Source organism: Pinus tabuliformis, chromosome 2_1, assembly GCF_031772625.1.
Source record: "Pinus tabuliformis cultivar Carrire ecotype Pingquan chromosome 2_1, CPIR1, whole genome shotgun sequence".
Taxonomy (NCBI): domain Eukaryota; kingdom Viridiplantae; phylum Streptophyta; class Pinopsida; order Pinales; family Pinaceae; genus Pinus; species Pinus tabuliformis.
In genome coordinates this window covers 209,711,685-209,729,013 of record NC_142299.1, presented here as the reverse complement: position 1 = coordinate 209,729,013, position 17,329 = coordinate 209,711,685, and the positions used below count along the sequence as shown (strand labels likewise).

The following is a 17,329-nucleotide window of genomic DNA, read 5'->3' as shown; positions in this document are numbered from 1 at the left end:
CAAAATAATAATTTTCGAGTTAATTAAAAAAAAAAAAAAAGTGAAATTCGAATTTCCTCAAAAAGTAACTCAATTTCAACGATGATGATTAAAAGATCATTTGATCTTCATCGCTGGTAGAGATTGTTTTGACGGGGATCAAGCCATCTAGCTGTTGGAAAATTTATCTATAAATTAGAGGTCTCTCTCCATTATTTGGATCCGATTTTTCAATTGTGTACTTGCTCTAAGAAAGCTCTTGAAACTTTTTTCAGGTTAATAAAACGCAAAAACTTTGGGGTTTCAAACCGTGGTGTTCCTCCTTGAGACTTATGTGGTAATATTGCTCTCAATACTCCACTGCTTTTATTTGTAAAAGTTGAATAATAGCCTTTGAGGATTGATCTGTGCACAGGTATCTTGCACAGATTTCTGGGTTTTTAAAATATCATTTTGATTTGATAGAAGTAGCAGGTATCTCTATTTCTTGATGATTTTATGATCATTTTGAATCTCTATTAATCTAATAATCAAATCTAAGTGTGCAGAAGTTATCCTTCGGGATTTGGGCGTTTGGAAAAGTCCTCAGCTGGACCAACTGACTCTCAGATTACATAATCTAAAGAGCCCATTGTTTTTTAATTTCTGAAGTTATTTTACAAAATATTTTACTTGCAGGGTTTTTCTTGGGCTTGTGCCTCTTTAAAGTTTCCAGTTTATTTATAAATTTGTGCAAAATTGTTTATAATAGAGGGCTTTGATCTGTAGATCTGCTAGATCTGTAGAATATTATTGTATATTTGTAAATATTAAATTTTTAATTCATTGGGGTTTTGGGTATTCCATATTTTTTGTATATACATGTTTTGGGGTTTTCTATCTTTTGTTTGTGCATGAACAGATCTAAAGATTGAAGGCGGTGTTTTGTGGATTCTGGAGACAGAGCTAGGCCCCGGAGGACATCTCCATTTTATGTGCAGGCTAAAGAAAGATTCCAGGAAGATCGTGGGCAAATTATTTTTAGGGCCTTGAGGCGCTGCGCTGACCATCTCTAGCCCCCTGCTTCTTGGCCTCCCTTTCTTTCTTCTCGACCTCCATTCTCTCTTAGCCTCTCCTTTTCCTTCTCGACCTGCTCTTTCCCCCATATGCCCTCCTCCTTTGGCCTCCTCCCTGTTTCTCGGCCTCCCCTCTTCATTCTCGACCTCCCTCCTCCTTTCTCCCTTGGCTCCTCCATTCTCCCCTTTCTCCCATTCTCAGCCTGCTCTTTCTCCCTCACGACAGTGCCTTTCTTCTCAACCTCCTTATCCCTCCTTCCTCTCTTCGCAGCTCCTCCTCACTCCATCCTCTCCCCCGCTGCCTCTCAACTCTCGGCGTCCCTCCAACTTTCGGCCTCCATTCCCTATCTCCCTTACGGCCTCTCTTTCTCTTTCTCGACCCCTCCTTCTCCTTCTCGGCCTACTCTTTCTCCCATATGGCCTCCCTGTTTCTTGGCCTCCCCTCTTCATTCTCAGCCTCCCTCCTCCTTTCTCCCCTTGCTCCTTTGTTCTCCCCTTTCTCCCATTCTCGACCTCCCTTTCCTCTAGCCCTGCTCTTTCTCCCTCACGGCAACCCCTTTCTTTTCGGCCTCCTTATCCCTCCTTCCTCTCTTCACATCTCCTCCTCACTCCATTCTCTCCCCCACTGCCTCTCAACTCTCAGCCTCCCTCCAACTTTCGACCTCCATTCCCTATCTCCCTTACGGCCTCCTCTTCCCTTCTTTTCGGCCTCCCCTCTTGGCCTTCCCTCTTCTCACCCCCAATCCTCTCTTCTTTCACGCCCTATCACCATAATTTTGTCACTAAATTTTTCCTAAAAATTCCCAAAAAAATTTAACAAATTTTTGAGCAAAAAAAAAAAGATTCAAAAAATTTTATGAGTTGAGGATCTTCAGTGACTCGGGCAGCTTATCTCCAAGTATCTTCAAGCCCCTAAGGGCTGACTAGTGCACATCCTCTAAACCCTTGCTCCATTTCATTTATCTGATTGAAGGCAAAACTAATGTTGGCATAGAATTTCAGTTAACTGAAGTTTAGCAACAAATGTAGTTTGCATCTTTTACTGCAATACATTTCAAAAATAAAATTATTTTCAGAAACTTTTGCATGCTAATTGACAAATTTCTGAATATTATTTCACTGTTTTTTTTCAGTAATAAATTTATGAATTCTAAGATCAAATGCATCACTAGATTGGAATAGTTAAACTCAGAAACTTTCTAAATTATTAATTATCAGTTTGTCATTGGAAGTTTTTGTTGTTACACATAGAAAAAATCTGAATCTTGCATAGTAATAGGACCCCTGGGTTTAAAAAAATGGTTGGCATTGTCATTTGTTTTATGAGCAGAATACTAGACCGATATTTCATTGAATGTGATATGAGTTTAAACACTTAATTTAATTTCTGAAGTACATTTGTTTTTACATGCTCATGCAAGTAGGACTAATCTAGTTTTACTTGTGAATCTAATGATCTTCAATTGAGTACCTCATACAAATGGATTTCTGAATTTAAAGTGTTTTATTTCCAGCATTTTACATTGGTTTCCTATTGTATATTTCAGTAATTATTTGTGCGTCACATCACTAGTATAAGTATTTGTTTTCACATTAAGATCTTTTTTTTGAGCCTTAAGTTAAAAAACACTCAAGACATATTTCAGAAATAATTATAGGACCTCCTTTCACAATCACATCATTTCACTTTTGCGTACTAGATAGTACTTGCACATTAAAATCTTACTTCCAAGCATAAGCTTGGTTGATAGAAACATTAAGGGATCAAGCTTAGAACAGGCATTTAACTAGAATTAACCAAGTACCTGCATTTCACATAGCTTTAAGTTTTGTATTTGCATATAAGATAGTTGAATCATTAAGCAACAGTACTTGGACTTTATTTCCTTCGCAATATAGTTGACTCCACAAGGCACTGGTGTCATTTTCTTCAAATCAAATTGAATCCTTCAAAATCTTGCACAATCTAAACAAGTATTGGTTGCTTAGTTGTGTCTCCTGAACTGAATGGTTCCCAACTAGTTTTCATTCATTTCCATTTCCATAGGGTCTACTGTCTAACCCCCTTAGTCTGCGATTGGGAAACAACTCAAACGGAGAGATTGGGGATCAATGTGACAGCCCCCGATCTGAGCCTTTATCGTGGTGCCTAGACATTTTGTGCGACAACAAGATGTATTAATGTTATTGGACATATGATATGCTTATGTATGGTTATGAATTCCTAGATATGTGCCTTGACCTAGTTATTGATGGTCATAAGTCATAGGATTCAATGGAAATCCTTGTCTGAGATTCTAGGATGATGATATTTGGAAATCTAGGGTTTTATAGCTAACCCTATTGAAGTTAAATTGTCTAGTATGTGTAGTATAATAATCTGAAATCTATTTAAATGATTGTTGGAAAATGAAAATTTAGGTTTTTGCAGTTAAATCCTTGTCGTAACTTTTTCAAGTGTGAAATGTAACAATCTAAGATCTATGTATTGTTGAGATTGTGAAAATGGAATTCTAAGGTCTTGGAGTTGAACCTTAGTCAAAGAAAAATCTTTGAAAGATGATGGTTCGAGATTTGTGTAAAATTGTTGAAATTGTGAAAATAAAATTCCAGGGTTTTGGAATTGAACCTTAGTCGAAATAGAAATCTCTGATGAATGCTGGTAATATGATAATTTGAGATTTGTGAAAGATTATTGAAATTTGAGTTTTTGGTTTTGATTGATGGTTGATTGAAAATCTAGGGTTTGCAACTAACCCTAATGATAGTTGATCATGCTAGTCACTGATTGATGGTTGATTCAAAATCTAGGGGTTGGAACTAACCCTAGTGGAAGCTGGTCTAGTTAATGACTAAGCAGCAATTGACTTGATTGAGTCTTTGTATGAAATATTGGATTTGTGTGAATCCCTAGCGAGAAGTCTAACATATGAATTTTGAAAGGTTGTTAGACGCTTTGTAGATCTATATATTTGTGTGAATTGGTTCTAGGGTTTGCTATATGTTGAAGGAAGATATGTCATATATTTGGAAGTGATATTGAAACTCTAGATGGAATAAAAGTTGATCTGAAATAGTCTAGGGTTTATGACTAAGTCCCTAGCAAGATGATGAAGAGTATATGTCTCTTGTTTGTAATTGAGTTTGGGTATCTGATTTGTATAAAGTTGAAATGCTTCCGTGATTTTGATATAGCTAACATCATGCTTCTATAGACTTGGTTGTACTCGCTATTTAAGTTGTGCAAGTATACAATCTTCAACTTGGTGACGATGCTCAATGTGACAAGCATGATGAGGATAATGATAGCTCTAATGAAATGGTTGGAAGCCACGAAGGATTCTCCGATGTCGAAAAGAAGAAGCTGATCTCCTTGAAGTAAGAGGAAACTTGAATCCCCCTAAGATTAAGAGGGAGTCCGGATGAAGAGGTGCTTCCTGGTTGAGAGGGAAGGCATAGCTTGGTGTTAAATTGAAGAATGAATTTCGGAGGATATGGTATTGCATGAGAAGTAGGAAAGGAAAGCATATGATTGGGAAATCTTTTGTCAAAAATTCGGTTAATGGTCCTACTATGAAAAGATGAGAAGCAACATCAAGTTGTCTGAAATACCCCAGAGGTTTGTATTTGATTATGTACATGTGAAAGTATATTATTGATTGGGGTTGTGTTTGTACAGGTGAATCTCTCGAAGGATTTGATAGCATGTTAGTTACCAATCAGTTTGATTGGGAGAGATTGGTCATTCTTGATCTGTTGGATCAAGGGGTGTTGAGGCTTTGTGAGTGAAGCATTGCCTGGGAAGACATCTAGCTAGCATTTTGTGTTGATGTCTGGGTCCCGAAGTTGGAAAGGTGGTGTTGATTAATGAGCTTTGTTTTGGATACACACCTAGATTTTGGGTTGATGGTTAGCAAGTAAGCCTGAGGGTACCTAAAGGGGCTGAAATCTTGAGTCCATCTTAGTCCCACCTAGATAGATTGCCTTGGTCAGGAATCTAGTCCATGGCATTGCAGTGCCTAAACTGTTGAGTGACTATTTGGATAGATTTCCCTGGTCAGGAATCTAGTCCATGGCATTGCGGTGCCTAAAGTTCTTCATGGTTCATATAGTTTGAGATTTTCCATTGTATTTGTACATTATGAATACCTCCCTAGTTAAGAGGGAGTGTTAGAAAATGTAACTATGTTCAGTCTTCATTAATGTACTTGAGTCATCATGTAATGTACTTGTCAAAAGAATAAAGAAAAGAATTTTTATTATTATTATTGTGACTTATTAAAGCATGGGTTTCATGCTTGGGTCACCTTGTTTTAGGTCAAAGTCCCCATTGAGGACTTCTAGGATTTATTCTGAGTCTATAGAGTTATTGTACATTTAAAGAGACCCTTCTTGGGCTTTTGAATCATGTAAAAAGGTTAAGTATTGAGTCAAATATGAATTATGTAACCTCCACACCATGTTGGCCTAGAAGAAGATCAAGTCGGCCTAAGGACCCTATTCGACCCCACAAGAAGCCTATAAAAGGAAGCTCATCGAATTCATTTGGAGCATCATTCTCACTCAAGTTCGAATTCTCTTGTAGCTGGGAAGAAGTGTGAAAATCTCTTGTTGTTGGGCAGAAGTGCAAAGTTCTCTTGTAGTTGGGAAAAGGTGCAAACACTGTTGCTGGGAAGTCGAAGTGAATGCGAGTTTGGGGAAGTCTAAGGAGACAAGCAAAATCAAAATTTTAGTGTCTCTCTCTCTCTCTCTCTGTTTCATGTCCTGGATTGGGAGATCGAAGTCTTCCAAGTTTCACTGTTGCCAGAAGCTGCCAATTGCCGTAAGTTGCTACATAGTCGAAGTTGCTGGGAAGAGGTCGAAATTCTAGGAGGTTGACTTGGTGTGGAGGGAAGGTCTGGTCTTGGTCTAGGGTGAAGAGTCTCAAAGAATACTATTGAAAGGAAGAATTATCTTGACTAGGTTTTCCCCTCGAGGGGGGGTTTTGCCCTGGCATGTGCCTACAACAAGTGTCTCTTGTTTTATGTGCTGCTGCTTTTGGTAATTGTTTGATGAACTAAATAAAGAAGATATAAAGAATCATAATAATAAAAACATCACAAGTAAATATCAAGATCAAGAATATCTTTACTGCCTTTCTAATTTTCTAACAGTGAGGGTGTCATAAATAAGAAATCAACTACAAGAATTAGGAGAAATAATGTACGTTAAGGAAATGATCACCATTGTGCTCAATGCACTACCTGATGAATGGAGCAACTTTGTATCAAGTATCTATGGAAAGAAGGAAGCCACTCCATTCAAAGAACTTTGGAAATTATGTAAGATTGAAGAAACGAAGTTGAAGGCAAAAAACGATGATGGATCAAATGAACAAGTTCAAGCATATGTTTCCATGGTGAGGAGAAAAATAAAGTTTGGGAAGTATAGTCCTTAGAAAAAGAAGAAGATCGATATGTCAAAGATACAATGCAATGAGTGTAATGAATAAGGCACTTTAAAAGGAATTGTCCTAAACTTAAGAAGGACAACAAGAAGAGAAATGAAAGAAATGAAGCCTATGTTACCGAAGAAGTGGAAGAATCTAAAAAGAAGAAATTGAAGGAGGAGGAAGTGAAAGATATCTATTATGACTGAGATAATCTCCTTCACTTAGTTCTTTTCAGTTATAAATGAGTATAGGAAGCATCACAAGTATGACAGGGTGCATTATAGCAAGATAAAGATGATATCATCGTAGAAGCTTGGAATGATAGTTGAAGTATGTTGAAGAATCTAGGGCAATGAAGGTAATGAGATTCTTCTTGCCATGATAACTATTTGTGAGGTATTTTTAACTTCTTCTTCTTAGCACAATCTTCACTTGTTATTATTAGAGTGTATCTTCTTATATTCATCAAATAGTTACCAAAAACAAGGAGACAAGAACACATGATGTTGGCTTTCTACTAGGGCCAAAACCTCTCACTCTTTGAGAGGAAAACCCGCACAAAATTCTTCTTATAGGGATTCCAATTAACGAATACCAAGACCATGACCCTTGAACTATTAGGCCACTCCGAGACCAATACACCAATCCTCTTCTTTGTCACTGCTCAAATCATCATCTTTGCTGCACCACTAAGGCCATCACTATTGCACCACCGAGATCTTCATTACTACTGCAACACCAAGGCCATCACTACTGCTCTACTAATATCTTCATCAAGATCATGACCTTGAAGATCATGATTACCATTGTCTAGAAGGCATGCCGACACAGAGTGTCATTGTTGGATAACCGAGATCATTCATCACACCGATGCCTAGTATGCCGAGAGTGTATTACTGAGATCCTTCTCCTTACACTAATGCCTAGACTTTGACTATGTTTAGTATATCGAGATCTTCATCATTATGGCTACACTATGGACAGAGATCACCAAGACTGCACCAAGGTATCTGAATACTGTACCATAGACAAACTTCCGAAATTTCATCATTGTGGCATCTGAGACCCTTTTCCTGTAACAGTCCTCTGAAACTTCATGAGGCCCCGAGATTTTTGTCACTGTAATTACTCACTATAATTACCTCGAAGTAGCAGAGATATCCGAGATTCTTGAGCCTCACTGTACCCATCCACAATACAGTGGAATCTAAGTTTCGGTACTTTCTATGGTGACCCTTGCCACATATATATAGTGGTCTGCCTCTACATTTGAGCCAACATGACAGAGTGAACCAATGTGTCTCCTTATTTTTGCCGACATCACTGTTTTAATTCAATTTGTAGGCCGACATGAAGAAGAGGATTGTGCTTGTCATTTGGAGGGCTACTTGACATTGTTTATGACTCAAATACATGCCTAAGAAGGGTTCTTTATGACATTGACTCTTTGACCTTTAAAGATAAATCCTAAGGCTCTCAATGGGAGCCAACTATACATAAAATTCTTGCTCATGAAACCCATGCAATAAGGCATACAAAAATATTTTTGTTCTCTTTATTACATCATTTACATCAGTCATAATTACATGTCATTATGAAGACTGAACCTAGTTACACTTTCTTCAACAAAGTAGAAGTCTACATGGTTGTAGCAGTCATCATGATAGAAAGAAAGTAGCTCATGACATCTCCATTAGAAGCATATCAAGACAACCATAGTAGCAGTATCTATGGTTGGAGGAAAGTCATCTAGCAAGATAAAAGATAAAGAAATCATCATACATCATCATCATTAGGAAGGAGCATTTGCAGGATGAGGATAATCAAGATCCTCCATTGGAATCTTCATTAGAAGGTTCACCTCTACTAAGAAGAAGCAAGTGTCTCGCTGATAGTCTACAGTCCACCTTGTGTGGGATCCACTAGTAAGGTATGATGACAAAGATGTGCAGCATGTTGAGTTGGTTGAAGTATTTTCATCTTCAAGCAAAAAAAAGGACGCTGCTAGAAGGAAGTCTAGATGACCAAAAGAAGGAAAAGGCATGTATATATTTGATAAAGTCATGTCATCATATAGTTGCAGATAGCTTGGTCGAATTTCTCTATCTCGTGAGCATGATCGAAGAAGAAGAATCTCTTCCATTAGGAAAGTGCATAAAGACATGTAGACTATATGCCTTGAACTCTTATACATATTGACAAGATGAAATCAACATAATATGACTTCATATGGAATATGAGGTGGTTGACAATCATGGTTCCTATGTTGAAAGAATCATGTAAAGAAGATACTGAGGAAAGCAATATGTGAAGAAAGGAAGAAGAGTTTGTGAGCGATGCAACTATAGTCACATAAGATAAGTGATCAACATTTGATAACTAGAAGATTTAGCTATGACATCTCCATGGAAGAAGAAGGTATGAAGACCCTGATAAAGTCTGAAAAATAAGGAGACCCTCGATAGTGAATGCCTCTGAGATGGAGTCATACATGTGCAGGATGTTAATGTTGCAAGAGGTTGATGTCATGACAAGAAGCCATCATAAAAACGTAATTTTGATTTGACGTTCATTTTAAAAACATCTGGTTGGGTTGAAACAAGGCTACCAAAAGAGAGTTGTAGATGTTACCTACAACTACTACTCATGTGATTGGATGGAAGATCCTGAAAGAAACATGACTTGGAAGAGGTAGTTGTATGAAGAAAAGCCAGATGTGAACTAGAAGATCACTTTCTGATAAAGAGAAGGATGACATGACTATTGGTTCAACACTATGGTTCATTGAAGGAAAGTGATGAAGAAGATGGTCGATGCCCTACTAAGAAGATCAGGAAGATGAAGGCTATATGATGACGAAGTTGAAGTTCATGACATCAGAAAGAGGAGCCCTATAAGCAGTTGATAGTACCATGATCTCCACCAAAGAGCAGATAGTTTTTGTTGGAAACAAGTCTCGAGTTAAGAAGGAGCTTAGGCAAGTCCCTAGGTAAGAGGGAGTTCTAGTATATTCCTTTAATAGGAATGAGTATATCCCCCCTAGTTGAGAGGGAGAGATAGACACATCATTCTAGTCTTCATGTTATAAACAAAGAATGGAGGATTGGGTAAGCATCTAAGATTGATTCTCATACTCTTTGAGGATGTGGTAGGGCATCCAATAGGCAAGAGTAGTCGAAGAGGAAATTCCTTAAGGATGCGTTATTTCAAGACAGGAATTGTCCCAAAACAACATACCCTTTGAACACCCAAGTGGGGTATGTGCCTTGAGAGACAATGATGATGGTGTCTATTAGTCATTTGTCTCACCAGCATTGCGCTCTGATTCTGTGGAGAGATAAAGTTGTTAGTCAAGGCCTTGCTATGTGACAATGTTGGTTGGTATAATGAGATGCAGTGGTATAAGCTGAGAAAGTAGCTTATGAGATGGCTTACCAATCTGACTCTTCTTTTGAGAATGCTTCAATATGAGAATGCCCAAGTACCTTGTATGGATTATGAATACCTAACTAGTTAAGAGGGAATGTTGAAAAGTGTAACTAGGTTCAGTGTTCATAATGACACATGTAATGATGATTTTATGTATTTGATGTAAACAGGAAAATAAATTTATTATTGTCATTCTTGATGCATGGGTTTCATGCTCAAGGTTATTTTATTTATAGGTCAAAGCACCCATTGAGTGCTTCTAGGGCTTGTCAACAAGTCAATTTAGTCATTGTCATGTATGGAAGTCACATTTGGGCATCATGCATAGAGTCAAAAGAATTATAGTAAGTCAAAATATGTCAAAGACCTCCTCCAAGACAAGTCAACCTTCAAGGAAAGATGCCAACCTACAAGAAGGGATAAGTCGGCTTCCAAACAGGGCTATTCAACCACCAAAAGAAGACTATAAATAAGAAGCACTCAGCCTCATTTGAAGAGACTAACTCAAGCAATCAAGTTCGATCAAAAAGGGATAAAAAGACTTAAGAAGGGAGCGAAGAATAAGGAGAAGCAAGGACACCAAAATCTGATGTTTTTGGGCCACAATTCCTTCCACACGTGCAAAAGATCAAGGCATCAATCTGTTCGAGATAGACTAAATTGCAGTCACTACAAGAAATCAAGTTTTGAGGTAATATTAGTCTAGTATACAAGCCGAATTGTTGGAGAGAGAATTGTTGCCCAAGCGAAGGAGAAAAGACCATTCCTACCATATTCCTGTCACACGTGTGAGTTAGGGTTGTTGCAGGAGGGTCAAGAATCACAGTCAAAAAGTACAGGTCTGAAATTGAGGTTGAAGAGAAAGAAAGCAGTTGTTGGAAGGCTAGTTTGACAACATTTACTTTGTGGAAGAGAAGCTCATAAAGGAGAGGTTTGACTTGGTCTTAGAGGGGTCTTGGTCAAGGGACATAGGTCTTGGAATTCGTCATTTGAAGTTCTCAAGAGGAGAGGTTTTGGCCCTGGCTGATAGCCTATATCTTGTGTCCTCTTGTCTATATGATCTTCATAGTTTGGTAGTTGTTTGATGATAAAAACATAATAATAATCAAGTGAAAGAAGAAGTTAATTAAGTTAAGTAAAAATACATCACAAGCAGTTATCCAAGTAAGAGAAATCACCTCATATGTTGCCCCTATATTTCTCAACACTGCGGACCCCAAAATTTCTTTTTTTGTTTTTTTAAAACCTTAGCCCCTCTACCCCTCTCCCACTCCTATAAAGATAACCCAACCCCATCATAATTCCTCATTGCTATCTCATTGCATTTGCGTGAGCATTTGTGAGGAGTTTGTGAGCAATTGGAGTTGGTTTTTGGAACAGCGTTGAGGAGGATACAGGTATCCTTTTTTACTTCTCAAATTTGCCCCCGTTTTTATTTTTATTTTCAGATCTGGAAATTGAAATGAGTAAATTTTCTACAAAAAATTAAGAGTTGTTTTCTTTTCTTTTAATTTTCAGACTTTTTCCCTTTCATTTCCAATTCCAATTATCAGAGAATGGCTCCTAGAGTGAAATACGTTGCTTCAGCATATGTTGAGATGATCGATAATCAAATGTATTGCAAATTTTGTCATAAAAAAATTAAGGTAGGTGGGGGAGCATTCACACAACACTTGGACGGCATTAGAGGCCAAATTGTCCCATGTGCAACACCATCAGAGCAGATTGGAGAAATTAGAAAGGAGTTGCTAGAAAAAATTGAGAAGTTGGATGAAAACAAAATTAGGCAAAAAGAAATAGAGGCTGAAATAGCGAGGAAGAGGAGTCTAAAACGAATGATGGCGGCCAACACCAATTTTGATTATGAGGCCTCTTCATCTATCCCTTGTACGGATGCATCCAACCTCCTTTGCTTTGTTCCTCCCTCTTTGGAGTCTATTCAAGATGAGGGTAATGGTAAAATGAAGGGTGGTATTAAAAGTTATTTCTTACCCTCTTCTCCCTCTGATAGTGCACATGGTCCTCATGCTCATCGAAGTCAAATCCAACCTACTTTAGATGACCACTGGAAGAAGGAATGTAGAAAAACTATTTGTGAATACATAGCCAGATGGTGGTATGATGTTGATATCCCCTTTAATGTTGCACATTCACTGTATTATGAACCTATGTTTGATGCCATCATTGCTAGTGGTAAGGGATTCAAAGGCTCTAGTATGCATGAATTAAGGGGATCTCTTTTGCATAAAGAGGTTATGTCCATTAATGAATATTTGAAAGCTTTCAAAAGCTCATGGGTGAAAACAAGATGTACCATCATGTCAGATGGATGGACTGATTGTTGGTAAATAATTGTCATTGATGGAAAATATGTCGGTTGAACTCTCCTATACTACACCATCACTGCACTACTTTCATGATGACTTGACTCCGATAACGAAGCCACATTGTCCTAATCCTCTTCTGCACTAAATAACTCGAAGGCAAAGACAAAGAAAAATATTTTTCACCACCTTAAAGGCATCTCTTCTTAATATGTTCCATGCCATCTAAAAGAGGATTTTTTTCCTCTTTCCAATGAGCCCTTTACTCACTTCCAAACTCCCGGTGAATAGTGAGAAAATGAATTTTTAAGTCAAAATTTATATATTTACTTATGAGCCGACCTATACATTGGGGTACTCATGTCGGCCTGTTTGTAAAGACATGTCTCTTCATTTACCATTACAAAAACACTATATATTAGGCATTCGAATTCATTATTCAGTCATTAGTTCAATCATCAACGAAGATCAGAGGCAGCCGCAGGTTCACATCTCATGAACTTTTCAGGAAGAGAAAGAAAGGCTATATCTCAGTGACTAAAGAAATTGTTCCTTGACCTCCTTCAAGACTGCTTCTCAGCCCTCTTCAGGACTGTTTCTCGAGCCTCCAACAGAATTGCCTCTCGACCTTCTTCAGGACTGTCTATTTCTCGGCCTGCTTCAGAATTAACTCTCGGCCTCCTACAGGACCATCTCTCTGTCTCCTACAGAACTAACTCTCAATCTCCTACATGTCTATCTCTTGGCAGTGATTGTTATGATAAGAAAGGTGGATTGAAGGTTCTATAATCTCAGCTCCATAGCGCAAATCACTTTCTATACTTGAAGTGTGGTGCCTATACGCTTGAAGTGTGTCCACAACTCCATTTTGAGCAGCTTCTTATACACAGTGGAACTCGGATTTTTGTGAACAGTCAGTTGATTAAGTGAAGCCCAAAATTGAAGACAACACAGTGAGAGCTGAAGAAGAGCACATTGACACAGTACAGCGAGGTGATTCAGCAGCAGAGTCTTTGGAGCTGATTGTACAGTGAAGAATTTGTCAAAGACATTCAAGTAAGTATTATTCTTATTCTCTCTCAAAAAGACAAAAGGATTGGTGTCCTAGGGGTTGGTGCCCCTAAACACAAGGTAGGAGCCTTGAAAGGAATAGGGTCGAAGCCCTAGAGGTCGGAGCCTCATTAAAAGTCCAAGTTGGTGCTTGGCTACAGGTTGGTGCCTGGAACATTGAAGGGTCGGTGCCCTCAACAATTATTGTATTCAGTTATTTATACTTAATAAAATTATTATTCTACATTTCTTTGATTAAATTGTGAAGAATCTAACTGGTAAAAATAACAATTGAAAAGAAATATTGATTCACCCCCCTCTCAGTATTTCCAACACTGATCAAACGAACTATACCATCATAAATTTTCTTATCTTTTACCCACAAGGAACCATGTTTCTAAAATCAATTGATGCATCTGATAAGGGGAAAGATGCACACTTGTTGTTTCAGCTTTTGGATGAGGTTGTTGAACAAGTCGGGATGGCTAATGTTGTTCAGATCATCACAGATAATGCTTCTAACTATGTTCTTGTTGGTAAAATGTTAGTGGAAAAACACAAAACCATTTTTTGCACCCCATGTGTTGCACATTGCATAGATCTCATACTCGAGGATATTGGTAAAATAGATTGGATCAAGAACATTATAGAGCATGCCAAAAGCATAACAAAGTATATCTACAATCATTCATGGGTTTTGAACCTGACGAGAAAACACACAAGGGGCAAGGATCTTATTAGGCCTGCCATCACTAGATTTGCAACTCAATTTTTGACATTACAAACTATGTTTTCCATATAAAAACTTGCAAAAGGTGTTTTTTAGTGATGAATAATGGAATGGATGTCAATGGGCCTGCAAACAAGATGGAAAAGACGTAAGAAAGTAACTCAATGATGACACATTTTGGAAAAAGGCAACAAAGATTGTGAAAATTGTTGAGCCACTAGTTAAGGTGTTGCAGTTGGTGAATGGGGAAAGATTGGTTATGGGTTTCATTTATGAGGCTATGGATCAAGAAAAGGAGCAAATAAGGGCAGCATACAAGGATAGAGTGGCTAAGTATGGGCCTATTTGGGAGATCATTGATCAAAGATGGAGCAATCAACTCCATAGCCCTATACATGCAACTGGGTATTTCTTGAACTCAAGGTATCATTATAAAGCTCAGCTAGGAGAAGATTTGACTAGAGAAGTGAAAGATGGATTGTATGAGTGCCTTGAGCACATGGTCCCTAATAAGAGTGAGCAGCTGGAGATACACCGACAGATCACTAGTTTCAATAGAGCCATAGGTACCTTCAGCAAAAACCTAACAAGGATTGCAAGCGAAGCAGATGAGTCAGGTAAACAATTTCAATTTTCAAGTTCTTATTTTGTTAAATTGTTTATAATTTGAAAATTGGATATAATTTGTTGAACTAACTCATTACACAACTATGTTTTTTGCAACACACTAGTGGGAGGCATTTGGTAATCAGTGTCCTCAATTGCAAAAGTTTGCAATCCGAATATTGACTCAAACTTGCAATGCTTCTAATAGCGCAATTGGTCTATCTTTGAGAGGATTCACACGAAGAAGAGAAACTATTTAGAACAAAAATGGTTAAATGATCTAGTCTTAGTCCAATATAACCTCCAGCTAAGACATAACCAAACGCTAAACAAAAGCCCTGATACAGATCCCATTGGGTTGGAATATATTGATCCAACCTCAAATTGGGTAGTGGAGAGTCAACCAACAGAGTTTGACCCTGACGAGGATAGTGATCTTGATGTTGATATCGACTTGGATGCATTAGGGGTTGATCAGTTAGATGCAGATCCACTAGTACCATCCCCAAGTCCTCTAGTTGCACGCACTTCCTTTACTCAATTGCAACGCAAGCGCATAGCTCGTCCATCTCAACGTGCAACGAGTGCTAGTGCTACTACTTCTACAATTGCAGTTGGAGATCTTGATGAAGAGGAGGAGGAGCCGTGGGTTTCCCCGTCTGACTCTGATTCAGAATACGAGCTAGATGATGTTGCCTCTAGCAATAGTGATCATTGATCATATTGATCAATGAGATAGTATTTTGTATTAGTGACTTGTAGTCCTGCAGTTGCATTGTTTTGTTGTAGAGGCCATTTAGAGCCTCCTTGGTTATGTGTTTTTGTTCTGATCTCTGTATATTACATGTATTGGACAATGCACTAGGTGCCATTTCGATGTAACAGATATATTCATGAGCATACTTTGATCATATGTTGTCTTACCTCTATTACTCTTACTCTAATGATTTGAGTTTGGAAACATGAATGAAAATCTTAAAAAATATGTCTTTTGTTAAAAAAAAATATATTTAATGTACTTTTTACAAAGACCGAGTCATCGAAATTAACTTGTTCGAGTCGATTCTGAGTCGGAGTTGACCCTAGACCGGTTCCACGTCCGAGTTTTAAAACATTGGGTAAAAGAGATAAAATCTATGGATGAAAAGTGAGTTTGATCACCAACAAGGTAGGTCAGTGCCTTATTCCTTGGGAGGATGGAGTCTAGGAGTTGATTGGATGGCTGAAATTTGCTAAGGAGGAAGGATAATTGATGCCCTAACATCAAAATCCTAGATATTACCTATGTAATGGATAAGGATTTTTATGGCAGAGATAATCAAAGTTCACCTCTAGAATTATTATTCACATGTTATTCATGAGTAATGAATGCAATAATGATATCTAGATTCTATCCAATAGATTTTCAATAAATTAGGGCACAATAGAAAAGCATAGATTCAATATATTCCGTACATTAGACATAAAGAAGAAATTTATCCAACAAATGCTCACTTACAAGATAACATGCATGAAATTCCATCCATTGATCCAAGATAATAGTTCTAAAGACAAACAAATTAGCTCCAAATATCAAAATGCATTCACAGATCCAATGTTCTCCACAAGAAAAAGAGGTTGAAATCCTGAAGAGGCTAAAATACTCAAGTACAAGTGATGATGAGAAACAAACGATTCCTCTCCTCTATTTATATGAGGAGAACTAATGTCCCTTTTAGCCTAAAAACCCCTAAAATAATAAATTATGTCACAATGATGAGTTAGGTAACAAGTCGACCTACTAGCTTAGATGAAAACATAAAAATTTGCCCACGCATGTGAGTCGTAGGGCAATAATTGTTGACATCATCCATGCATTAGCCATTGCAGGGCATACGTTGAGGCCTCAAGGTGCCAAGAGTGGTGTAGAAGCCCTCTAAAATCATCCTTTGAGAGTTGGCCCTTAGATCTCTGTCAAACTCCCTCTATGGACCCCTAATTTCATCTTGGGGCACAAAAGTGGTCTCATGGCTCTCCAAATGGCCATAGTGCCTGTCTCTGCTCCAATGTTGAGAGCTTCCAAGGGGTCCTTTGAGAGTTGGCCCTTAGATCTCTGTCAAACTCCCTCTATGGACCCCTAATTTCATCTTGGGGCACAAAAGTGGTCTCATGGCTCTCCAAATGGCCATAGTGCCTGTCTCTGCTCCAATGTTGAGAGCTTCCAAGGTGGTGTTATCCCTCCCATGTCTTAAGGGATGAGAACATCTTCATTTGGACCCTCGATCAGTGATCATCCTTCACAAAGTGCTAAGGCCAATTGGGGGCATGTTGGGTCTAGGTGCATCATCCCAAAAGTCATCAAATGTAGGGAAAAGTGCCAAGATGACATGGGCGTTGAAGATATCCAAGGATGTGTGATGCTCTACTGCTGCTCGAAGTCCCATGGACCTCAACGCTCCACCTGTGGGTATCAATATGTTTCTATGGAAGCCTGGGCCCCAGTTAAGTTGCCCAAGTCATCGTTGTGGAACCACCTAACAATCACATCACAAAGTTTAGAAAACAACAAATCGTTAGGTACAATAATCAGTTTTGCATCTAAGTGGACCAAGCTTGAATGTAAAGGGCTATCTGACACTTCAAACAAGACTTCCCTTCCAAAATTATGTCTTCGAACTTGCAATGTTGTTACCTCACTAGGTATAAGTGGCTAAAGGACAACCCTATTAGGTGTTTCCAACCCCTA

General features: G+C 38.2%; 1 protein-coding gene across 5 annotated transcripts in view; it reads right to left on the bottom strand.

The window, feature by feature from the left end:
• Nucleotides 1-17,329, bottom strand: part of LOC149199487 (uncharacterized) — a 129,386-nt gene that overhangs the window by 70,738 nt on the left and 41,319 nt on the right. The window lies entirely within an intron of this gene.